This window comes from Ascaphus truei, chromosome 5 (assembly GCF_040206685.1).
Source record: "Ascaphus truei isolate aAscTru1 chromosome 5, aAscTru1.hap1, whole genome shotgun sequence".
Lineage (NCBI taxonomy): Eukaryota > Metazoa > Chordata > Amphibia > Anura > Ascaphidae > Ascaphus > Ascaphus truei.
The window spans coordinates 288,155,283-288,181,149 of record NC_134487.1 but is presented as its reverse complement, the minus strand read 5'-3'; the positions used below and the strand labels follow the sequence as shown (position 1 = coordinate 288,181,149).

At 46.3% G+C, this 25,867-nt stretch overlaps 1 protein-coding gene across 1 annotated transcript in view; it reads right to left on the bottom strand.

The window, feature by feature from the left end:
* SYN3 (synapsin III) overlaps positions 1 to 25,555 on the bottom strand; it is a 210,224-nt gene extending 184,669 nt beyond the window's left edge. Inside the window, exon 1 of the mRNA XM_075599202.1 lies at positions 25,401 to 25,555. The gene's annotated coding sequence lies outside the window, so the exon portion shown is untranslated. The remainder of the gene's footprint in view (positions 1 to 25,400) is intronic.
* Positions 25,556 to 25,867: the final 312 nt, after the last annotated feature.

The following is a 25,867-nucleotide window of genomic DNA, read 5'->3' as shown; positions in this document are numbered from 1 at the left end:
CTTTTTCTTCACGCGATTTCTTCCGTTGGTGATTGATTTTTTAGGGTATTTAATGTTAGTTAGTATGTTGGGCTGTACCCCTGAGGACGACACAGAAACACGGGCCGCTTGACTCAAGATGTTAATACAATAAATTATTTTTCTTCACAAGATTTTGGAGTTTGATATTTTTTCTTTTTAATACCATGTAACTCCCCCCCAACTCCTCCTACTGACTCTCCGCAGGTGCAAGCTGGGGCAAAATTATTTGAAACAGTACATAGGGGCAGGATGAAAATGCCCCAGTTTTGCACCCAATTTGCCTTGATACATAGACCCTGGAGGTAACTGATAAATGTAAGACCATAGGGGCCCGTTAACTAAACTTCGATAAGTTCAGTGCATTGCCGAGCGAGTTTGCATTTTCTTACCGGACTATAAAAAAACGTCAAAACGGTATTCACTAAGAAAAATCACTATTTAACGTTCGGTAAAAAAAAGTAACATTGCACTACTTTTTTTTTTTCTCCGAGACTTATCGCACGACTTGCGTTTGCTTAAACTGCAGCCGTGAGGAGCTGCACGGAGAGCGCTGCAGAGAGAGCGCTGCACGGAGAGCGCTGCGCGGAGAGCGCTGCGCGGAGCGGGCCGCGTGGAGAGGGCTGCCTCTCCGCACGCAGCTCTAACAGGCGGTCGCGCAGTTTTAATGTTAGCAGAGCGTTGAAGCAGGAGGTCTCCTGAGCTGAAACGCATTCATTCCAGCCTCGGGCACCCCCTGCTTCCCGAGTTACAGGCTCCGTATGGGGTGCTGGTATCTTCTGTGCGTTTAAACGGCCGTTACGAGATCCCCGCTTGCCAAGGAGAGCCGGCACCTAATTTGCAGTTAATTTGCAGTTAAGTAACTCCGGTATATTTGAAGAATAAAAAACAATTGTAAACAGGCCCCCATCAGTGCGGCTACTTGAACCCATTTATCCATTACAAAGCAGTGTGCGTGTGATAACCCAACAGTCACAGGGGCCTGAAATTCATCGCTTCATTACCTGAATTAGTTCTCAAACTGGTGCATAATGTGTGATTCTCTGGCAATAAAGGGCCCCACATTTATTACAGAGAAATATCTAATTGCCGTCACTGTGATTCTTTGCTGTCGTACATTTGATACACTTTTTGCCCCATCATTGAATATTTGTACCATAACAACGCTGAAAACATGAACCCCTAATTTGCCTTTTTTTTTGCCCCGTTTCTCAGGAAGTTATAATAGTACTGGGCTATTTATTAAAGAATCTCTGCTGCAAAACTGGTGGGGAAAGGATGTATTAAAGGAAAAGTCCACTGTGAAGCAATGCGATCCCTTTATTTCAATCCAACTGGAAGCTTTCCACCATCGTTTCAGCCGGGAATGGGTAAGCCGTCGCTGTACATGTGCAGGTTGTGATCCGGTAGAGTTGACTCATTCTTCACACGCCCCCCGTGCGCCTCACTGATCACGCGGCTCGGCTTTCTTGTACTATTTACCAAAGAGCTCCCAGGAGACTGAAGGACCCAGAGCAGAGCTGAATTCAATTATACAGCAGCACAGCGACTCAGTGATGCAATCCTGTAATGTTAGTAGCACATAAGGCTTTAGTACTTCCTTTACTATCACAGGGAGCTGATAGGATTTCTTTCTTCACCTGAAAACCTGGTAAGATATGGGTAGGGTGACCAGATGTCCCGGTTTAGCTGGGACAGTCCCGGTTTTTTTTAGGCCTCTGTCCCGAACTTTTTAGGGTGCTGTCCCGGTTTTCTATCTCGCTGGTCGCGCATGCGTGATCGGCTCTTGCCAGCAAGCTCCGATCTCGCATGAGCAACTGGCACGCTCCGATCACGCATGCACACGAGCACACGTGCAGCCAGCAAGTGCCGATCACTCATGCATGGTAAGCAAGTACTCTTCACGCATGCGCTGTCGGCATTCGCCATTTACGCATGCGCAGTTGGCTAGCGCCCCGCCTGCTCATGCGTGACATTTGTCCTGGATTTTGCCGGGACAAATATGGTCACCCTAGATATGGAGGCCTCTGTACTAAATGTCACAAAGTTATTTTTGTCCATTTTAATTGCCCAGGTGTGTTCCTATGTACTAAGCCAGTAGTTTTTAATTATAATAATAATTTAACCTTTTTTTGGTTAACTTAAGGAACCCTATAAATACAGTATATTGTGAAATTTTAGGGATCCCCAACTCCCTCCCCCCCCCTCTGTCTCTGACTCACCACCCCTCTGTCTCTCACTCCCCCACCCCTTTCCCTCACACCCCCATTTCTCTTCCCCCTCTCTATCACCCTCACCCTCTTACACGCTTCCCCCTCAATCCCCTCATGCTCACTCACTACCCCCACCTCTCCCTCACCCCCCCCATTTCTCTTCCCCCTCTCTATCACCCTCACCCTCTTTCACTCTTCCACCTCACACGCCTCTTGCTCACTCACTACCCCCTCCCCCCCACCATCCTCTCCCAGGGGTGAGGAGGCCTCCGGTGCTGCGCTGATCCCGCGGGCAGAAGTTGGGCCTGACTTCCGGCTTCAACCAGCAGGAAAAGGGGTTGCAGTAAAGGCCGGATGCAGCTGGGGAGCCGTCGTGCCTGGGGCAGTTAGCCCAGCTCTCCCCCTGTTGATCACGGATCCCTTTAGAGGATGCCTGCGGAACCCCGGTTGGAAAACCCCTATACTAAGCTCATATTTCTACCTCCGCGCTAAATTACTTTTTTTCCCACGTGTTTCGGTGCGTGAAAATGGGCTGCACTTGGCGTACAGATATAAATGGTATATATACGAAAAAATATATTTCTGTGCTCCCACAAAGCACTGGTTTCCTAGTTTTGCAGATAGGAGAATGTAGGAAACAGACTGACCATGGGGTCTATGTATCTGGGGCAATTCTGGGGCAAAACAACTGCACTACAGATATTAAACAAAAAAAGTCCTATTGATTTCAATTGGACTTTATTTCATTGCTACACATGGTGCAGGTTTTTGGACCGGGATTGCATCGCTACATTGTATTTCCAAGGGTTTTTGTTTATATAGCTGGTGCAATTTGTTTGGCCCGATCTGCATTGTAACTCATTTGCCTAATAATCTCCTGTTCTATATAATGATTTTAACTGATATATTAAAGCTCCTTGGTGTTCTTTCCAATATCTTTAATGGCTTTTGGCTGTAAGTAATGAAGGGCTTTGCGTTTTCATAATGAGCTGAAACAAAGAGTTTGCGAGCGACACCCAGGGGACGGCCGCTCTCCGTCACTGCGGGAGGACAGAGGGAGAATGACACAACTGTCTCTTACTTAGGCTACGGTAGGTCCCCGGTGGCCACAGCTGCGCACGTGCGACGGCGTGCGTGCCACACACAAGGCACAGCCCTCTATGGGGCAGGCCCCAGTCAGCGCGGGTGCGTGAAGTAGCGATGCGCGACTACCGTGGTCAAAAGACAAGATTTTTGTCTTTTGGCGCGGCAGACGAGCATTGGTCACGGCGGCGGTTCAGCCAATGAGGGCGAACCAGCCGCATGACATCATGGCCGCGCCAACGGCACGCCCCCCTCCCCCCCAGTCGGGTCTCCTGCTCTGCTCTGAAAGCACAGCTGCAGACCACAGGTCGCGGCTGAAACGGGTGCGCGCGCAGCCAGGCTCTCTGGCGCGTGTCCAGCCGTGACCGTAGCCTTACTCACTACCAGCGGCTCCCATGATGCATCTCAGAGCAATAGGCTCTATCATCCCCAGTGTCCCACGTGCAGAACTGGGGTAAAGCCGGCGCAAAATCATTCATTTATCAAAGGAAAATACCAACTGCTTACAATGGGATGCATTTGTCTTTAATAAACACGGGGAGGTATCTTGCAGCCAGGAGACTTTAATACATAAAACTGAAACGCTAAAGCAAAAATAATAATAATAATAATAATAATAATAATAAACATTGTATCTTCACAGATGTTTTTCTTTGATAAAACAAATGCAATTTTATTGCTCCAATTTTGCAGCTTGGAGACTTTAACCCTTGGAGTGCCCCAGGATGTAGTCACGCTGTGACTACCTCAGGGGCCAACTCCAGTCCTCAAGGGCCAGCAACAGGTCAGGTTTTCAGGATATCCCTGGTTCAGCACAGGTGGCTCAATCAGTGGCTCAGTCGAATCAGGTGCTTGGCAAAGGACCAAGTTAAGTAGGCCTGAAATGTTGCCTATTTTATTGTAATTGTTGTATTTTCTTTATATTACTATGGATTAAATCAGGGGTCTCCAAACTCAGTCCTCAAGGGCCGCCAACAGGCCGGATTTTATGGATATCCCTGCTTCAGCACAGGTGGCTCAATCAGTGGCTCAGTCAAAGACTGCGCCCCTGTAAGAAATCGGGGAACACGTCCTTTGCGGCGTGTTCCCTCCTTACCTGCTGCTGCCGCCGCGGCTACCATTCCTGCCCATGTGCGCTCCCCCGCTCTCCTTACAGAGCGCGCGCGCACCCGCCGCTCTTCTAGCTGCCGCACGGAACCTGGTCCCGCCTCCCGCACGCGTCGCGCGTCTCTCTCCCGCGCGGCACGCACACGCGATTTTCTGCGATGATCCCCCAGCTGCGTGGCAAGTCTCTCTTCCCTGCCTTGTGGCCTGCAGCCTATCCCAGCTCCGCTACCTTTAAATACTTCCTGCTTCCTCCCATGCTTTGCTCACCATAACTCCATGTAGCCTTGTGAAGCTCACTTCTGTTGTGCAGTGCTCTGTTTTGTTTGCAATTAACCTCCTGTGTACCGACTCGGCTTGTTTGTGGAACCTTCTGGATTTTGGACTTTGGCATACCCTCGACTACTGTGATCTCTCCTACCCTTGAACACGGACTACGCTGCTCTCTACAATCCCAGATCACGGCTTACGGACCTCTATTATCCTGTATACCGGCAAGTATACCGCATCTTCTACACTCTCCAACCCAGACCCGGCTACACTAAACTATCCGCCTTCCAGGCACGCCTCCGCTGCTGCGGGTGTTATACCTCCCAGGCACGCCTCCGCTGCTGCGGGTGTTATACCTTCCAGGCACGCCTCCGCTGCTGCGGGTGTGCGGTGTTATACCTTCCCACCTCAGTGCCGGGGTCTGGTCTTGTTTGTGGGCAGCGCGAGCGTTACAGCCACTGATTGAGACACCTGTGCTGAAACAGGGATATCTATAAATGCTGACCTGTTGGCGGCCCTTGAGAACTGAAGTTTGGAGACCCCTGAATTAAATAAAAGTATGTTTTATACAACTTGGAGTGCGGGTGGAGAGCCATCTGTACGAGTTGGTATGATAATGGTTGCATATGGCCACCCTACATACTATTATAATTAAATATCTGAGTGTCCCTATTGTAGATTTATATATCATCATCATCATCATCATCATCATCATCATCATCATCATCATCATCATCATCATCAATCATCAATCATCAATCATAATCAATCATAATCATCGTCCCTTGTTGATCCACTGCTGGGTGAAGGGCTCCCAAATCATGTTCCATCTACTGATGTTGCTTATATCTCTCTCTCTCTAAAAAAAAAAAAGAATATTAATTACATCAACATTTCGGTCCCTCTGAGATCTTTCTCAACACTGGGAAGGGTCCCGGGGGAAAGAAAGATTGATGTAATTAATATTAAAGGGAAGTGCTTGCTGTTCTTATTCCTTTATATGTACTACCTTTTTGGTTGTGTCGTTTTGCGAGCACCCCACTTTTCCCCCAATGTGAGCTGCTGTGAGTGTCTTCACCCTCCGATATCTGACCCCGCACACCGCAGAGTATTGCAGATTTTCATAGGATTCAATGGCAGTGATAACGCAGAGTATCCCACTGTGAGGCGCCAGCGGGTGCAATGACCCAGCTACATATGTGTATATACGCTGTGTTCAGAAAAACGGGACCCCTTTTATTTTTCATCATATCTTGCACAAAAATCACTAAATTTTCATGAAAATGTGATCAATTCTAGGTCTGTCACAGGTGATAATTACATTTAAGAATTATTTGATAATCTTGCGGCAACGTCACCCGTCGCCGCAAGCGAAAGTTGTATTTCGCTTTGCGGCGGCGTCGTGGGCAACCGGGCTCCTGATTGGTTCAGGGGCTGCCACATGAGGCGATAGCCCCTTAAAAATCAAATAATTACGGCTACCAAAAATTGCGTCACCACGTCGCCGTCGAGCTTACTATAAGCGCACGCGGCGGCGACAATGCATTTGTTTTCGGTCGCCATCGCCGGCACTATAAGCGCGGCCTTACAAAACGGACCAAGATGATGGTCTTTAGTCAGACGTCCGGTAAAATGAAGGGCTCCAGAGCGGCAGCATTACTTCAGCCTCAGTAGCGAAGTCGCACAGAGTCCTAGTGTGGCCCGGAAGAAGCCATAATCGGCGAAACGATCGCCGGGGTCTCAACTCAACTCATACCTCCAATTCTCTGAAGGGTGCGGACGTGCAGCACAACTGGCCGCGTTTATTTCTCCTGATTTGTAGGCATACCAGACAGCATTGCTTACGCGCCACACTAGGACTTCGCTTCTGAGGCTGAATTTATCAATAAAGTGCAACATATGCACGAAACGCGTTGGAGGTTTGTTACACCTCCGTTTTTTTAATATGGACCAATAAAGCTATATATTTTTACAAATCTATTTTTGTGACCCACTCTCTTGGCTGTGTATCATAATCCTATTTTTGTCTATTCTGATACACTATTGGCAGCACGCTCAACTAGAGGCACAGAACAGAGGAACATTATCACGTGAATCTCTAATGATAATAGTAGTCCGAGGAATATCCCAACGAGGTTTTGAGGAGTGGGTTTCAACCCACTAACTCTGACCTTCAGGGTATATATGTCTCTTCATGGACTTCATACTTTTTGAGAATCACTATTGCCATCTCTATTGATTGTATACCACTAGCCTCATGCACTGTTCCTCTGTTTATGCGTAATACTAAGTGTATGAACACTCACGGTTGGGCCCGACTGCAAGTTGGGCCCGACTTCTGGCCAGGCCCGTCTGCCGGTCCTTTCGCGGCCCGGCCCCGGCTCTCCTTAGCAGACTCTATCCCTCTGTCCCACGCCGACGGACCTCTCTGACGTCAGTGCGCCGGAAGCGCTCTCTGCTTCCGGTGCACGACGGTACGAGGGGAGGCCTGTCGGAAGCTCGGTGTGGGACAGAGGGATAGAGGCATGCAGGCTGCTGCTGAGGGGAGAGTCGGGGTCCCGGCCGCGAGATCACCGGCAGCCGGGCCTGGCCAGAGGTCGACGCCAACTTGCAGTGCCGGCCGCCGGGCCCCCACATTTAACTGGACCCGGCCTGATCATCCACAAGGTAAGTGGGTTTTTTTGTATGTATTTTGGGGGTCTTTCAAATATGTATTAGGGAGGTGTGGGTTAATTTAACGCGGATGTAAGGTGGGGGGGGGGGGCGCCTTACCGGGGGAGGGGGGGCAAGCTAGACAGGGGGACGCAGCAGGAAAACTTTGCGCTCCCCTCATCTAGGGGAATCTTTCTGTTTCCCTATTTTTGTCACGGGAGAGAGAGGGAGGGAGAGGCAGAGGGAGAGAGAGCGAGAGAACCCGAGACAACCCTGCAATTCACCATTATCACAGTGTTCCGCTGCAGCAAGGGATTCTGGGAAATGACATGCAAATCAGCACACAGTGCCGCCTTTTGCTTCAGAACCATATAAAATGGTCCCCTATAAGCTTATGCTTGCTACATTTCACAGCTTTTGAGCACAGCCTGGGTTAAGATGCATAGCCAGTAAACCCACCCACAGACAGCTGTTTAACCTTAATGGGTCTCATCAGTGTGGGGTTGGTTATACTGGCTTTGCAAAATGAAGCAGGGATAGGTTTCACCGCACTTAGTTAAGTTATGGTGGGTAAAAAAACTGACAAAAACCCTCCACAGTAAAGCATATAGCAAATGGAAATATTACTGTATGCTCATTTGCATGTCTTAGACAGGTCTGCAACCCCGCCTTTCACCATTATCACCCAACACACAGTGCTTCCACTGCAGCAAGGGATTCTGGGAAATAACATGCATAGGAGCACACAGTGTGTGTGTATATATATATATATATATATATATATATATATATATATATATATATATATATATATATATATATATATATATATTACATTGCAATAGGTTACACTTCTGGCACTTTTTGTAAATATTTCTCTAATCTTGCCCTACAGAAGACATTTTCATTACCCCCTCACTGCCCTGAGAGCCTTTGACTTGACAATACGTGTATCTGATTGGTGGACAAATTGTAGCAGAAATTCCAAAGATGCAGTGATAGTTGCTGATCTACAGTATAAACCAGTAATTAGAACATTTGCAAGAGGGCCCATTGCACCAGTACAAGTCTACAAAAAAACCAATGCAATATATATCTGAGATGCAAAAATGGAAAGGTGTTTTGTTGGGTATAGGAAGCGTACACTTCATCTTTACACTGACCTCACATACCCCGTTAGTGCAACACTGAGACACAGTCAGGGCCTTGCAGGCAGCTCAGTATGTGATTGGTATCTCTCTGTGTTCCTTCTGCAGACCACATGGTGTGGATATGTGGATGCCTGGCTCTCAGAATAGCAGCAGGCCCAGATGGTTCCATTCTCTGTACACTGGCTTAGCAGTAAGCTCTATCCTGAGACATGCTGTGCTTATATTACACCCCGAGAACACTGAGGGGCAAAAGTGGAGCAAAGAAACTACACCTAATCTATTAGTAAAAGGTCCTGTAAGATTGAGAATATTTTGTTGCTTTGATAAATATGTTGTTTTGTTCTTCAGTTTTGAGCCCCTTTAGGCCTCATCCATAGTGAATACGTCGGTGCGTTGGCGCGGCGTGACGCTCGCCTCATGCAGGAGTGATTTCCTGCAGGCAGAAGCGATGGGGAGGCGTGTCGGGGGGCGTGACGTCAAAGAGCTGGTTCGCCCTCATTGGGCGAAACGATCACGTGACCCGGCCGTCGCGCAGCAAATTCAAACAAGGTTGTTGCGCAAAGCAACGGTCGCCCCGGCCCGCTTGTGCGCGCGCCCTATACACATTGGTGTCCTAGTGTTTGTTTTCGGCGCAAAGCAGTCTCCTGCACTATGGACGCAGCCTTAGTTAGGCAGGAGACACATACATCACACCCACAGGGGTCTACACCACCACCTTCATTATTACAGACGGAACAATCTAGAAACGGTGATTCTACTGTCCTCCAAGCCTATAACCTTCTCATTCAGAACCTCTGCTATGAAGACCTGTCATACAGAGGCACTGTGGAGTTGTTTCCTACTGTTGGATAATGTCCAGCGGAGGCAGGAAATTTGTGGAGGGTTATTCACTAAAGTCTCTCGGCTGCCAAACTGGGACAAAACCAGTGCAGGGGAAGGACACCAAATTTATCAAAGAAATAAGTAAAAAATATAGCTTTTAATGGGATTCCATTTTTTTTACATTGTATTGGCCACCGTTTGTAGCCGGCTTTGCATGTACGTTTTTATGTACAGTATGTATATCTTTATTTATATAGCACCCACAGTGTACTCAGGACTATGCAAAGAGACAATACTGTACAGGCAGTTATAATACAATAAATGCAACAAGATCAGACAATAGGAAAGGAACTCGCTTCCCCGTAGAGCTTGCAGTCTAAGTGGTATGTTGGGAGACTTACAGAGACAGCAGGTGAGGGAATACGTGCTGTAGAAGGCAGTGCTTGGTCACAATGGTTGGTAGGAGTGATTGGGTGTGGGACAGTAGCTATAAGTCTGGGCTATTGGGATGCATTATTTAAGAGTTGAGTTTTAAGGTGGTCTTAACGGTCGGAAGAGAAGGTGCTTGGCGAATATTGAGTGTGAGTGAGTTCCACAGGTAAAGTGCAGAGAGGGAATAGGGTATAAGGCGACAGAGAGCAGTAGAGGTGAAAGGGATGATGAGGAGACAGTTATGGGATGAGGGCAGGAGCTTAACGAGAGATTAGATCTGATATGTAGGAAGGAGCAGATGAGTAGAGAGCCTTAAAGGTAAGTAGGAGAACTTTGCAGGAAATCCAAAATTTGATGGGAAGCCTGGAGAGGGATTTAAAAATGAGATGAGCAGATATTGTGTTCTGGCAGCCCAATTTTGGATAGGTTGCAAAGGAGAACATTGTAAGACAGGGAGGCCTGTTGGCAGTATGTTACAATAATCCAGGTGGGAGAGGGTAGGGGCATGCATTACAGTTTTAGCAGTAGTTTGAGAGAGCAAATGGTGGATCTTGGTAATACTACAAAGAACACTCAGCGAAGAAGGAAGAAGCAAAACATTTTAGCCATGCCTTGAATGTGAATGGATAACAAAAGGGAAGAGTCAAATGCCACTCCTACGTAATGTGCTTTTGCGACAGGATAGATGGTAGTGCTGTTTACTGTGATGGAGAAAGGGGATATTAGGCCAGATTTAGGGGGAAATATGAGAAGCTCAGTTTTACACATATTAAGTTTAAGGCGGCAGAGCACCATCCACATGGATATAGCCAGGATGCAATCCGGGACTTGGTACTGGATTGCAGGAGTGAGTGTAGGGGTGGATAGATACAGCATCAGAGCCAGCATGATGGTGGGCCATCGGAGCCAGTGCACTGTGCCCCTTGGCTAGAGTGACCCAGTGCTCCCCCCCGACAATTAAACTGATTGCCATGGGGAGAGCGCGGGGCCTCTGTAACTCTTACCTTCTCCGGCGGCATCTTCCCTCATCCTGCATGGTCAAAGGAGGAGTTAAAGAGAGAAGGCGAGATGCTCAGGAGACTGAGGGATCATCAATATGACAGCTAAAGTCACCCAGTAAAAGGATAGGAGAGTCAGAGGAGAGAAAGAAGGAAAGCCAGGATTCAAAGTCAGAGAGAAAGGAGGAGGTAGAGGCTGTACAGGTCGGCGGTCTGTAGATGACTGCTAGACGTAGAGGGAGCGCGTAGAAAAGATGGACAGCGTAAACCTCAAAGGAAGAGCAAGAAACAGATGCACACATAGAGCTGATAATGACAACGGGAGGAGAGGAGGAGGCCTACCTCTCAACCCGGCCATTGGGGCGTGGAGTGTGGGAGAAACGTACAACCAGTGCTTTGTTAGTGAGAGAGTGAACATTCCAGAGGGCACAGGAGAAGGGAAGCGAGAAGGAAGACAGGAATAGGTATTAAATTAGATGGGTTAACACACTTAGCAGGGGGGGAGGAAGAGGCAGGGAGGCAAGTGCGTATATATATGGCTGTGTCCAGAATCAGGCTGCGGCGCCGCTGCCTGCACTGCACGCGCGTCTGCGAGGCAGGCGACGCGTGCAGCCGAGTCCCCCGGTCTGCAGAGAGCTACAGGGGGGGAGTGACGGGGCGCGGGCCGTGACGTCACCCGGCAGGTTCGCCCTCATTGGCTGAACCGCCGGGGGCGTGGCCTAGCGCTCCATCGCGACTCCTGCTCTCAACTTTCTCTCTGCGCAGCGCGGCGGCCCCCCCTTGCAGCGGGCCCGGCCCCATTGTGGGGCGGCTCTTGTCCCTGCAGCGTCCGCCACAGCGGGCGCTGCAGTAGCCAGCGGGGCCTGGCCTCAGGAGAGATCCCCAGCAGCAAGAAGGAGAAGTAGAGAGAAGAGAGGTGAGAAGAGAATTTGCAGGAGTGTTGTTTATTGAAGTGTGCAGAAGTAGTTGGGATAGAGCTATGTAAATAGCGGTGCAGTGTACGGCACATGAAAGATGGAGGGGAGGGGATCAGAGAGGAAGAGATGTGGATAGGAGGACAGCGTGGAAGTTGGAAAGAATAGAAAAGTTTACAAAGGAGTGTGGAAAGACAACAGGGAGGGCAAATTGAGATGCAGTCAGTGGCGGATTTCCCATTAGGCCCGGGCCTAGGGCGGCAAAATGTCCGCCCCCATATACATTTGCCGCGCTCTGGGGTCTATCGGGCCTGATGCAAGGGCACTTACATGTGGCGGTCGCCTCCTTGCTACCGCCCTCCTACTTCCGAACCGCAGCGTCAAATTACGCAGTTGGACGTCACCGTGACCCGGCGTCGCGTTACCATGGCAACGCGACGCCGTGTGACATCACGTTGGTGATGCTGCGATTCGGAAGGGGCAGGGTGTAAGCAAGGAGGCGGCCGCCATATGTAAGGGCTTAGGGGCGGCGGACCTCCGCTGGATGCAGTGAAGGTGGTAGGGAGAGGAAGGTGGGAGGAGAGAGTTCCCAGGTATTGGAGGATATAAGGAGTATGAACTGAGGTAGCAAATCTATAAATCAGGCTCACTGAGAGGGAGTATAGCACTGAACGTTACACAGCAGGGGATCCAGTTCTATTCTTAAAGTTGTGTATAGATTGCCACAGCATTTAAGAAGGTAAGTCCTCACAAGTGTAGAGTTGATGAAATGCTGAATCCTGAGTCTCCTTTTCTTGTTCATCTCCAATGTAACTCTTCTGACACAGCCAATACAGGTTTAAATAAATACTCTAACAAAATCACATGGCAATAAGAAAGGAAGGGAGGGGTTTTGGACTAATTAGAACAGACATGCTAAAGGAGGTGTTCACGTGATAAATTTCTTTAGTACATAACTTCCAGGGGATCAACAAGGATGGTACGGCTCAACCCCGTTATAACGGGATCCGCTACAATGCGAATCCGCTTGTAACGCGATGCAAGCGTGGCTCCCAATTTTCGTATTTATTAATACTTTACAACACGATTATTGGAATCTTAAATACTTTATTGTGCAATGCATACAATTGTACATTATTTCTAACGCGATTTGCTTATAGCGCTATGTGATTCTTTGGACCCCCAAGCACAGCGTTATAAGGGGGTTAAGCTGTATAACGTGGTAACTACAGTATAAACTGGAGTGGGGTCTCCTGGAGGAATAATAATTTTACAGTATGGGAAACTTCCACTCATTTCTTGTCTCAGCTGCATGATATTGCCGGAAGCCATTTTTATTTCCCAAAGTGGTGTATTGACCTAAGGATCTTCTGAACCCCAATCCTGCTTCAGGAACCCTTAATCTAAATAGGGCACACAATAAATAAATCAATAGGTCTACTGAGGTACAAATGTAACCAAAGAAAATGTAATTGATGTCTAAACTACAAGAAAACATGCAGCTTTAATTTAAGAAATATGGCAGGAAAAGCATTTATATCCTTACGGACAGTATTTTAGCCACATTCCTTTACATTTTATAATAACTAAAAAAAAAATATTTTATTGATCTTCAAAATATAAAGGTGCTGGGTGCCGGAATTAAAAAAAAAAAGTGCCTAAAACAGACCCCCCCCCCCCCCCCCAGAAATAGCCCATTAACATATGATAGGGATCCAATAAAAGAAACGCCACAGAATACCTTCTTTAACATTTTTACAGGTGCTTTACAAATCAAGATGTGTTTAATGGCTTTGAGAAGTTGGGCCAAAAAACTGCATCACCAAAATTGCGTTATTCGTGCCGGGGGGAAGAATTTGCCTACCTCTTCATTTCCGGACCTATCAGGCTACGCTTATAGTGCTGGCGGTGACGTCAGGCTGCGCTTTTAGTGCCGGCGGTGACGTCAGGCTGCGGTTGCTGGAAAAATCAAATTCAGATGACTTCCAGCGATCGCGACCAAGCCGTTGCGCCGTCACATCGCGCTTACTATAAGAGCACGCGATGGCGGCAATGCATTTGTCTTGACGCGGTATTGCTACCGCCCGCACTATAAGCGCAGCCTAAGGGCTGTTATATACAGGATGCGGCCGTGCGGCCGCGCGTTCCTATGCGAACGTGCGTGCATGTGCCGCATGCTTTTCCTGTATATAGTGCCGGGAGCTGCAGGTAATGTATATATGTGTGTATGTGTGTGTATGTGTGAGTATATATGTGTGAGTGTATGTGTGAGTATATGTGTGTGAGTATGTGTGTGAGTGAATGTAAGTCCTAGATAGATTTTTTTTTAAAGAAAAAAAAAAACTTTAATAAATATTTTTTTGAACTTCTGCAATCACACACACACACGCACGCACGCACACACACACACACACACACACACATTTGAGCGCAGGCAGCGGCGCGAAAAGATTAATTTCTTCTTCTTCGCCGCTGTCTGTCTGCTCCCCTCTCCCTGCCGTGCGCGCGCGGCCCTTCTATAGAAAGGCTGACTAACGTTAGCCAACTAAAAATCCGCGCGCACGGCGCAGCATGCGCCCGGCACTATATAACGTGCCTAAGAAGCGTCAGTCTCGCTCGCTGGTTGTTAATGTTATTGTTGGGTTTCAACTGCGTTGTTTCTTGTCGCAGCTTGGCGGGAAGGTGTTACAGGGGGACGGGACGCTGGTGGGAAGGCGTTTGAGGGGGACGGGACCCTGGCAGTAAGGTGTTAGAGGGGGCCGGGACCCTGGTGGGAAGGCGTTAGAGGGGGACGGGACCCTGGCAGTAAGGTGTTAGAGGGGGCCGGGACCCTGGTGGGAAGGCGTTAGAGGGGGACGGGACCCTGGCAGTAAGGTGTTAGAGGGGGCCGGGACCCTGGTGGGAAGGCGTTAGAGGGGGTAGGGACCCTGTCTGAAGTTGGCTTCTTGTTGGGCAGGTCTAAGGTACCTCCAGTAGTTGTTTGGGGGAAGGCGAGGTCATACTTGGCTTGGGCGGCCGGTATGGCTGGGCCTTCCAGTGGTGACGTCGGTTTGGACCAAGTGACTTGGGCGGCTATTGGCACATAGAGGTACAAGACAGGGTATCCCTGGGGTTTATGAATTGGTTATTAAGCAACTTAGCGATGTTCCTATGTTTATGGTTATATTTTGTATTATTAATAAAAGCTGTGACCAGTTTCTTCCAAGTACATGTATGTGTGTTATTTAATGAAGGGCTGGTTTAAGGGGTCCCCTCCCCCAAAGATCGAGGCCTGGGTAAGTGAACTCGAGATGCTTCATAGACTTTGTCTCCAGCTGTGTTCTCTGCATTACGGCTGAAACGCCCATCGGTCAGAAATGCTCTTAACTCTCTGTCTGTGTGGTGAGAGAATCCTGCTATCCTTGCAACGGAAAAGCATTTCTTCTTGCCAAGTCCCCCGCAATCCCAGGGACTAAACGGGTTAAACTTTCTCCTGTAAGAGTGTCTTGAAATGTAAGGTGATTTAATCAAACCCTATGGTGTTGCCGTGAACACAAAGTGAATGGCAACCATGACTGGGGGGCACGCTCCCCTCTCCCCTCCTTGTTTGTTCCTTGGCTTCTCTCCCCCCCCCCCTGCCTTTAGTGACAGGGGAAGTGGCAAGGGATTTTAGTTTGGCTGGCAGGGTGCATGGCCAGTTCGCGCCCTGCCAACAATTTCCCAGTCACCCGTCCCAGTTTTGCATGTAATGCTGATGATGTGGTTGTTACCGTTTTTGAAAATTATTTAAAAAAAGAAGCAAATAAGAGATATGAGTGTAAGGACTCAAGTTCCTTGAAGGAGGGGACATACGTCTCCGTTTTGTTACCCCACGGGGTCCAAGTGTTGAGGTGTTTGTCGCGGCAGCAGTTGGCGGGTAAGTGTGGTTGTCCTTGCCGGGACGGGCTCCGTGCTTGGTAAAGCCCAGTGGGCCTTGGAGGGGCTCATTCAAACGTGCGTTCCTGTAGCCCATTCGCATCAGCGGCCGGGTCACGTGGGCCCGGCATGGGTGTCACGGGTCATCGGTTCAAGGACTTTTGACCTATAACCCTTTGAGCGAGCGCTCTGGCAGGGGTAGCACTTACCAATTATTTAATGGTTAAATAAAAAGCTGGGGCCTTGTACCTCCACACCTTGTATTTGTGTTATTTATGGGGGGGTTCTGCGTACTTGGGGAGGAGGGGAGCTCCCTCGCAGTCTCCCAAATCATGGATTATTTTCATTGTACATGTGGTTCAATTTTTTGTAGCAAGGATATCGGCGTATGTCAGTGCAGTGCATTCCTGGCCTATCTAGCTATTGCTCTCGGAATATCGTGCACACAACCTTCCACACGGCAGCGAGAAGACCATCGATACACAGAATTAAGTACCCTTTACTGTCTATAATAAGCAGTAATCTGCTGACATCATGGTGAGCGGGAAGCCAAAGGTCAGGGGATGTAAAATGTCACCAGAAAACCGGAGCAGTTGAAGCTTTAATTACACGCAGGGAAAGGGCGTCATTGTGTGTCAGCCTTTAGTGTGTGATTAGACTTTATTGTTGGCTTTAAATTGGATTCTGTTCACATGCTATAGTGAATGTTTTAACGCTTGCTCTGCAATGACAGAGAATCTGTGAGGGTATACTGTATGTGTCGCTTTCACAGGTCCCTGTCCTTTTAGCCCATGGGTAGGCAACTCAATGACCTCAAGAGCCACCAACAGGTCAGGCTTTAAAGATATCCCTGCTTCAGCGCAGCTGGCTCAATCAGTCCCTGCTTCAGCACAGGTGTTCAATCAGTCCCTGCTTCAGCACAGGTGTTCAATCAGTCCCTGCTTCAGCACAGGTGGTGCAGTATTCGACTGACCCACTTGTGCTGAAGCTGGCATATCCTGAAAACCTGACCTGTTGGCCCTTGAGGACTGGAGTAGCCCACCCCTGCTTTAGCCCCATTGTCATGTCATGTAATAGTTAAACTGCACACACGGTTTCTGAGTAGGGACATAGAAATGAGCACATTTGATCTGCAAATCCTAGTGATTTTTCTTCTGCATTGATTAAGCACCTCAAAAGAAAGTTTGGGCAGAAAATTGATGGGTAGAGTGGCATTTTAAAATGGCGTCCATAAGCACTAGTTGCATAAAGTGACATTTGCATCTTTACGCCAGCTAGTGATTTTGGGGAGTGGGTCTTGGGGTCACCAGGTGCACCCAGCGAGTTGTATAAGGCCCTGTGTCGGGGTGTGCCACTTTGTCCTTCTTATGTGTGTCTGTCTTGGCGTAAGTTCCTCACGCTAAAGATTTGCATCAAATACAAGACTCGCGTTGAACAGGTTTGTTACAGTTAATGCAGACGCCGGTCACATTTGTTTTATTTGGTGCTGTGCACCTTGTTACCCTTTTCATTTTCAGTCCCCAATGGAGTTATTCGCTTTGTACTTTTGGGTGCAAAATAACTGCACAACGTGTATTTATCAAAGGGTCAAAATGCTTTCAGTGGGATTCCTTTTCTTTGAATCTGAGCTGATCTCTTGATATAACTCTGTGCCCAGGACATACTTGAAAACAAGAGGTAACTCAATGTATCACTTCCTGGTACAACATTTTATAAACTATGTTTTGTGCTCGGCTTCGACCAGGAAATGTAATATTGAATACATCCCCCCCCCCCCCCCCTGCTGCTGGATGTAGTGCGGGGTGAGATTTGTCTCTGTCTGTCTGTGTGTGTGTACCCGCTGCCGTAACATGCCCCTCCACCCCCGCTGGCGGCACATCTCCCTGCGCTGCTGTAGCATGTCCCCTCGCTGCCGGCACATCTCCCCACCTCCCCCCTTGGTACATCTCCCCTCGCTGGCAGCAAATGTTCCTGACTCCCCACCCCCCGTTGGTACTTCTCCACCCGCTGCCGCTCATCTCTCCTCGCTAGCTGGCACATCTACCCCCGCACATCTCACATCACACACACAAAGACACACACAGCCCGATCCAGGCAAGGATACGCCCCCTCCCTTAGTAGCCACGCCCCCCGCTTCTGATCTAACATTTTTACTGGACAGCCAAGGGAAATTTAGATTGTCCATAATTTGGGAGGTGAGTCACATTGGAAGCTCAAAATAGCTGCGTTGACCTACAAATCCGCAGCAGAATGTCCAGTGAAAGTTTCGTGGTGCCATTTCTGAGATTTCGATGCTTCGGACATACAAAGAAACAAACAAACAAACGGAATCCAACTTAGAATTATAGTATAGATAAATTAATCTGGTGCTGCTTTTGCACTCGTTTTGCAGCCGGGAGATATGAACTTTTCCCTGGCGTCTCTGTACTCAGACAGAAGCTGCATTACTCAAACTGACAAGTTATTCGACTGTTACCATTAAGATCTGTTTTTAGAATGTGATAATGCAGCATCTGTGAAATCACAAGTTTGTAACCATTTCACAGAAATGAAATCACATATCCACACTTAAGGAAAAGGTGCCAAAAACCCCAAAAAAGATTACCTTAAAAAGGCAATCTAAGTGGCACGTAAAACATTTTTTTTGTTTTAATGTATGCAGCCTTTGATTACCTTTATTGAAAATGAATGACCTAAACCGCCAATACATTCGTTCTCCTGTGATCGATCAGCAAAGATCATGATTCCCAGGGTTCACTAAATGGCTGCCTTTCAGGTTTAACCAATCCCTCAGTCAATGTAACTCAGAAGCTACAATGTATTTGTATATTACTAAGATAACATTATCTATTATTACAGTTTGCTGCTCCAGCTGCTGGGAATATTGGCAACAAATTATCACATACAGCAAAGTGTTACAAAGATCTTGCACTGCTGGGGAGGTGCTTAAACCTGCTATAGAAATCAAAGAATGCTCATTATATTAAAACTCATTAAAATGGCATTTAGAGTTAAATATAAAAATAAAAAAAAGTAGTAAGTATTATCTAATGCTACAGAACTGATTTATTAAAAAAAACAAACATGTAGGATACTGCTTGGATTGCCTCTTTAAAAAATGTATTATTCATTAAAGCCAATTAGTTGTTTCAACCTGATTATTTTCAAATTTTTAATTGTGTTCCCAACAATCAATTATCATCTGTGCCAACATTTATCCATTTCATGTAAGGCAGTCGTGGTTAACACCAGCTCACCGATGGCATTTTAAACACCCCCCTAATCACAGAATCCTTGCAGTGCATTACAAAGCTTATTTTCGTATGTGCCAACACTGCCAAGCAGATCCTCCCACAACTCCTTCTGTTTCTCCATACAACCTTCCCACAGAAAGCGCACCAAAAAAGAGCAGCTACAATCGAAATCAATCCTTGATACATGACCCCTACTCTGCTGGGTAACATTACGAGGGTATTTTTATCTGCAGGACTGGGGCAAACCACATTGCATATATATGCGTTTGTGTGTGTGTGGCCAATAAAGAGTATCATTTGTGAGCACATTTACATGTCTTAGGCAGGGTTGCAGACCTGTCTATCACCATTATCATCTATAATACAGTGCTTCCACTGCAGCAAGGGATTCTGGGACATGACATGCAAATGGCCACACAATGTGTCACCTTTTGCCTGAAATCCATTTTTACATGGAACCCTTATAAGCAAATGCTCTGCTGTTCACACAGCTTTTAAGCACAGCATGGGATGTGTGTGTATGTATATAGATATGTACATATCTTTATATAGGGCGATTTGTGTGCAGAGCATTTTGCAGAAGTAACAGATAGTGGGAAAAACGTGTTATCTAATAGTGTTTAAATCTACTTCAATTCACAAATTCAACAGTGTTAGGGTATAAGTGAATCACCCAAACAAATACATGGTGCTATAATGTGCTCAGAACGAAATTAACTTAAATAGTGATTTAGTGCTTATATTTGAATAAAATACAGACTTAGTTCGATGCTGCTAAACCCTTGATAGGGATTGCTTTCTCAATCCACGATTTGCATTGATGTCCAGGAAGATCAGGGAGCGCAAAGATATGTGAATAAAAAACATATACAAATGGTGCAATATGTCTTAAGTCGTTTCTTTTCAATGAGTTTTTCAATACCCAGATCCAAATTATACTCCCAGATTTCTCTGTGATAAGATGTACGTAAAGGTTTCTTTATCGTTCAATCTATGGAACCGCTTGGGGTGTGGAATCCTCGCAGCATATACCCATTTGAAAGCAGAGGAACACACATAGTGCAAAATTGCAAGACACTTGTTTTATCTGCATAGAAGGATAAAATCACACTCACACGGTTTCTAAAACATATGCGCAGATAGATCAAAAATGGTCAAACAGCCGCCGCGGGGCTTGCAGAGAAGTCTCTCTGCTGGATGCTCACGGTACACTGTGACGTCTGCGTCTTTCGGATCCCGCACTTCCGGTATCGATCCCCGGATGGAGACCCTGGAGGTTGTCTACGGCAAACAGATGGTACTGTGTAGAGTCTCCCTCTCGGTCAGTGCTGGGCACAGGTCACACTCTACGCGTTTCTCCTCGTGATGAAACCTCCAAGGAGGAGAAACGCGTAGTGGAGTGTGACCTGTGCCCAGCACTTACCGAGAGGGAGACTCTACACAGTACCATCTGTTTGCCGTAGACAACCTCCAGGGTCTCCATCCGGGGATCGATACCGGAAGTGCGGGATCCGAAAGACGCATACGTCACAGTGTACCGTGAGCATCCAGCAGAGAGACTTCTCTGCAAGCCCCGCGGCGGCTGTTTGACCATTTTTGATCTATCTGCGCATATGTTTTAGAAACCGTGTGAGTGTGATTTTATCCTTCTATGCAGATAAAACAAGTGTCTTGCAATTTTGCACTATGTGTGTTCCTCTGCTTTCAAATGGGTATATGCGGTGAGGATTCCACACCCCAAGCGGTTCCATAGATTGAACGATAAAGAAACCTTTACGTACATCTTATCACAGAGAAATCTGGGAGTATAACTTGGATCTGGGTATTGAAAAACTCATTGAAAAGTAACGACTTAAGACATATTGCACCATTTGTATATGTTTTTTTAGTCACATATCTTTGCGCTTCCTGATCTTCCTGGACATCAATGCAGAAGTAACAGACACAGGAAAATAACACGAGCTGCACTGTGATACATAATGGGAATAAGCACTTCCTACGTTAAATAAACGTTAGGAAAAGAAGACCCTGCCCCGCAGAGCTAAACTGCTTTCTGTTTCAGCGAGGAAAAGGAGGGACAGCATGAAAAGGAAAGTAAGGGATCCACGTAGACAGCGAAAAGAGGGTAGTTACAGAGGCAAAGCCAAGCGGCACTTAAAACAAAATCATTTTTTGGTTTTAATATATGCAGCCTTTCATTACCTTTATTGAAAACGAATTACCTAAGCTGCCGATCAATTTGTTCTCCCGTGATCGATCAGCAAAATCCTGCTTCCCAGGGGTCACTGAATGGCAGTTTTTCAGTTTCAATCCATCCTTCAGTCGGGGTAACTCAGCAGCTACAATGTATTCTTATATTACTACGGTAACTATCTAAGGTTGCCGTTTGCAGCTCAAACTGCTGGGAATATTGGCAACCAATGATCACAAACAGGAAAGTGTTGCAAAGATCTTGCACTGCTGGGGAGGTGGGCTAAACCTGCTCTAGAAATCAAAGGATGCTCAGTATATTAAAATTCCTTAAAAATGACATTGAGTTGAATTAAGAAAACAAATGGTACTAAGGATTATCTAATACTACAGATCTGATTTATTGTTAAACACACGTAGGATATTGCTTGGATCGCCTCTTTAAAAGAGTAAAATAAAGAACAATTTGTGTGATATCACGTATAATGGGTTTGCACTTTATCCACTATGCAGTGCTGCATGATCACTTATCATCTGCATAGCTAAGGCTGCGCTTATAGTGCCGGCGACGGCGACGTGAGGCTGCGGTTGCTGGAAAAATCCAATAGAGATGACTTCCAGCGATCGCGACCAAGCCGTCGCTCCATCGCGCTGCGCTTATTATAAACACACGCGACTGCGGCAAGGCATTTGTTTTGACGCGAGGTCGCGTCGCTGTCGCCGGCACTATAAGCGCAGCCTTATCCAACATACATACTGTAGGGGCATATGTACAGATATGGGCAAAAGTGGTGCAATTCTGAGGCAAAAAAAATCTGCACCATATGTAGCGCAGACAAAATCCCATTGAAATCAATAATATTTTTTTTCTTTTATATATCCGGTGCAGCTTGACTTGCTCCAGAATTGCACCATTTAGCCCCCAATAAGACACCACTTGAAAATTATGCAATTTGCATCACTTTTGCTGCACATTCGCCGTCAAACATCCCTGCAAAGACAAACTCGCAGGGGGTATTTATTTCCATACACGGCAGAGAAGTGGAGAAGTTCGGGAAGTCTTTGTGGTGGGCAGTGTGTGGGCACAGAAGAAGCGGGCTCAGATGCTGCCCCTGTCTGCCTATCCATTCTCTCTCTGAAAGGTGCTACATTCATGGATACTTTCAGAGAGATGAATCCCTACAAAGCTGCCGATTCCATCCCCACAGGCAGCTCATATTGTTATTATACTTTATACAAAGGCTCAGCAGATAGTGCTTTGTGCTGGGTAATTACACTGACTCTACAATATCTTTCTCCTTCATTCTCTTGCCCTCTCTGCATCTCTGTTCCTTTACCGCCTCCTCCTCCTCCATTTCTCTGCCTCCTCCTCCTCCTTCGGTACTCTGTTTTTCACTTCCTCCCACACCCCCTTTTCATCTTTCAATTACCATGTCCCTCTCTTTCTTCCTCTCACTTCTTCTATTTTCACTTTTATCTGTGTTTTACATTAATCACTTCCCCCAAAACCCGCTCTCACTTTTGGTCCTTATTCTACATGCACCAAAGGGGCCGCCCGAGACATTCTCATCTAAAAATCAACATAAACTTTAATGGCTGCTTCAGTGTATTTAGAATAACCCCCTTTGTCCCTTATTCAGTGTATTTAGAATGACCCCCTTTGTCCCTTATTCAGTGTATTTAGAATAACCCCCTTTGTCCCTTATTCAGTGTATTTAGAATAACCCCCTTTGTCCCTTATTCAGTGTATTTAGAATAACCCCCTTTGTCCCTTATTCAGTGTATTTAGAATAACCCCCTTTGTCCCTTATTCAGTGTATTTAGAATAACCCCCTTTGTCCCTTATTCAGTGTATTTAGAATAACCCCCTTTGTCCCTTATTCAGTGTATTTACAATCACCCCTTGTCCATTTATTGAGTGTATTTTGAATAACCCCCTTTGTCCCTTATTCAGTGTATTTAGAATGACCCCCTTTGTCCCTTATTCAGTGTATTTAGAATAACCCCCTTTGTCCCTTATTCAGTGTATTTAGAATAACCCCCTTTGTCCCTTATTCAGTGTATTTAGAATAACCCCCTTTGTCCCTTATTCAGTGTATTTAGAATAACCCCCTTTGTCCCTTATTCAGTGTATTTACAATCACCCCTTGTCCATTTATTGAGTGTATTTAGAATGACCCCCTTCGTCCCTTATTCTGTGTATTTAGAATGACCCCCTTCGTCCCTTATTCTGTGTATTTAGAATGACCCCCTTCGTCCCTTATTCTGTGTATTTAGAATGACCCCCTTCGTCCCTTATTCTGTGTATTTAGAATGACCCCCTTCGTCCCTTATTCTGTGTATTTAGAATGACCCCCTTCATCCCCTATTCTGTGTATTTAGAATGACCCCCTTCGTCCCTTATTCAGTGTATTATAGAGCTGCTTCCCTGTGCATGAGAAGAAGTTGGTCTTATTGCTTGGAACAGGACCGTACTCCTCTCCAGCAGAAGAATCCACTTCACAGGATAGTGAAGACGGGCTTAATTCTCTCTCCTCTTCTTGGTTTCTCTCACTACCTTTTCACTTTCCCATTGGTTGATCTTTCCCTCTCTCCCTCTCTATAACCCTCCTTTGTAAATATGGTTTCCTCCACATCTCTCTCTCCCCCCTCAAACCTTTCTTCCTTCTCTCTTACAATCTCCCTTCCATACCAGTCTATTGAGAATACAGTACTTATCAGGGCAAACGTGTTGCAATTTGGGAGCAAAAAACATTACTCCAGGTGTTTCAAAGAAATCACCCTATTCATTTGTATCGTTTGTTTGATACATTGGGTATAGGCCCCCAGAAGTATTGTAAAATTGTTTATTTTGTCATATAATTGCACTCCTGGTAAGCCCCTGCATCTTCTGTCTACAGTATCACTGCTCTCATCCCTCTATCCCTCTCCCAGTGCAGGTACCCAAACAAATCCATGCACTCTTCTCCCCCCTCCTCCACAGGCTGCTTGTAATTCCTACTTTCTTCTCTCCGCACAGCTTCTGATTACACACTGCCAGCTCACTGTCACCTCTCTCTGCCAGACTCACACCTTGCCCTGTCTCTATGTTGCTTTTTTTTGAGAGGGGGCGTAATTGGCCTTATAATGCATTCAATGGAGTAGGGGGCATGTATTTACCCGGGTCTCCTGGATGCAAGCACAGAGCAATAATACAGCAAAAAACAGCACCAAATTTATCACCGCAAAAAAGCCACATTGCCATCAATGGGAACATTTTCCTTTAATATAATGATGCTTTGTTTTGGTTCAGCTTGATAAGCTAGTGTGTGTGTGTGTGTGTGTGTGTGTGTGTGTGTGTGTGTGTGTGTGTGTGTGTGTGTGTGTGTGTGTGTGTGTGTGTGTGTGTGTGTGTGTGTGTGTGTGTGTGTGTGTGTGTGTGTGTGTGTGTGTGTGTGCTCAAACAGGTATACCAAATATATATAAAGTTACTTATCTTTGCAGACAGGGTGCTTACAGAGCAGCTGGGATCACCATCCAGCCGTGAAAATGGACAATATAAAAATAAAAAATACTGTGGCTCTCTGCAGGGTATAAATAAGGTTTTAACTTTAAATCCATCAAGCATAAGGGGTCAAATAAAAAAAACGTTGCTTCCTTTTTTCTGTACTTGACCCCGTATGCTTGATGGATTAAAACCTTATGTATACCCTACAGAGAGTGCTACAGTATTTTTTGTTTTTATTATATATAGATATTAGATAGATAGATATCCCATGCTTTTTCTGCCACATTTCTTTGTTTAAAGCAGCATTATTTGCTTAGGAATCCACCACCTTGTTTCTCTATAAAAACATAGAAATACTCCCAAACACACCAGACATATTTCTTTTGGCACAGATAGGCTATGCCGCGATGAGTCATTGCACAACCATCACAGGCATTGTCAGGCTGTTGTATGTCATACAGTATGTACAGAACAGATATCTGGAATAGCAGAAATTAAAATAAAAGATAGGAGATGGGTACTCCATACATAGCAAAATATATTGACAGAAGGAATCCACATAGTACATCCAAGATCTTACCATCTGTAAAATACAACATCTATCGTATGCACACTCACACACAGATACATACTGTATGTGCTTATATGCAACAGTGCTTCTTGCAACATTCTGACATTTCATGGCATAATTATGCTCTGTGTTTAATTAAATGAAAATACATAAATGAACCCTTCACTCCCTGTAAAATACCCTATTGTACGCCTAAATCCTCCATTGCCACTGCAAACGATATACATATGTATGCCTAACGCAGAGAACCGTTGCAGGGCATGAATCTGCCCGTGCAGTCATCCCATGGGTAATATCAGCTAGCAATCTCCGCTGCTGACGATTCAGCTGATGCTCCGGCCTCTTACCTTATTTAGCTTCCTGTAGCATCAGACGACACCGGCTCTCTCCCAGCACCCCACAGCCTGTCCCCTTTCCCTGCATCACATCACAGGGAGGGATGCCTTGTCATCCACGTCTCCCAGCTCACCCTCCACCCACTCCATTGGATGCTGTTAGGCAACAGATCCGCCTTCCTCGATGCTTTGTTACCATCAGGGGCAGGATGCATAATTTAGAGAAACAACTGGTGCGCAGTCAGGATCGAATGTCACGTAAACAAAGTTACCTTTCTGAATGTGTATATATATATATCGATGATATGTAACTATGACAAAATATGATGCAGTGTACGAAGTTTCCCTTTTTGCTTTTTCATTTGCAGATGTGTAAAACGTATGATTATCATCATTTATTTAAATGGCATCAACATAATCCGTGGCTCTGTACAACAGGGTCGGAGGACGAAAACAATAACATACCCAACATTGACATA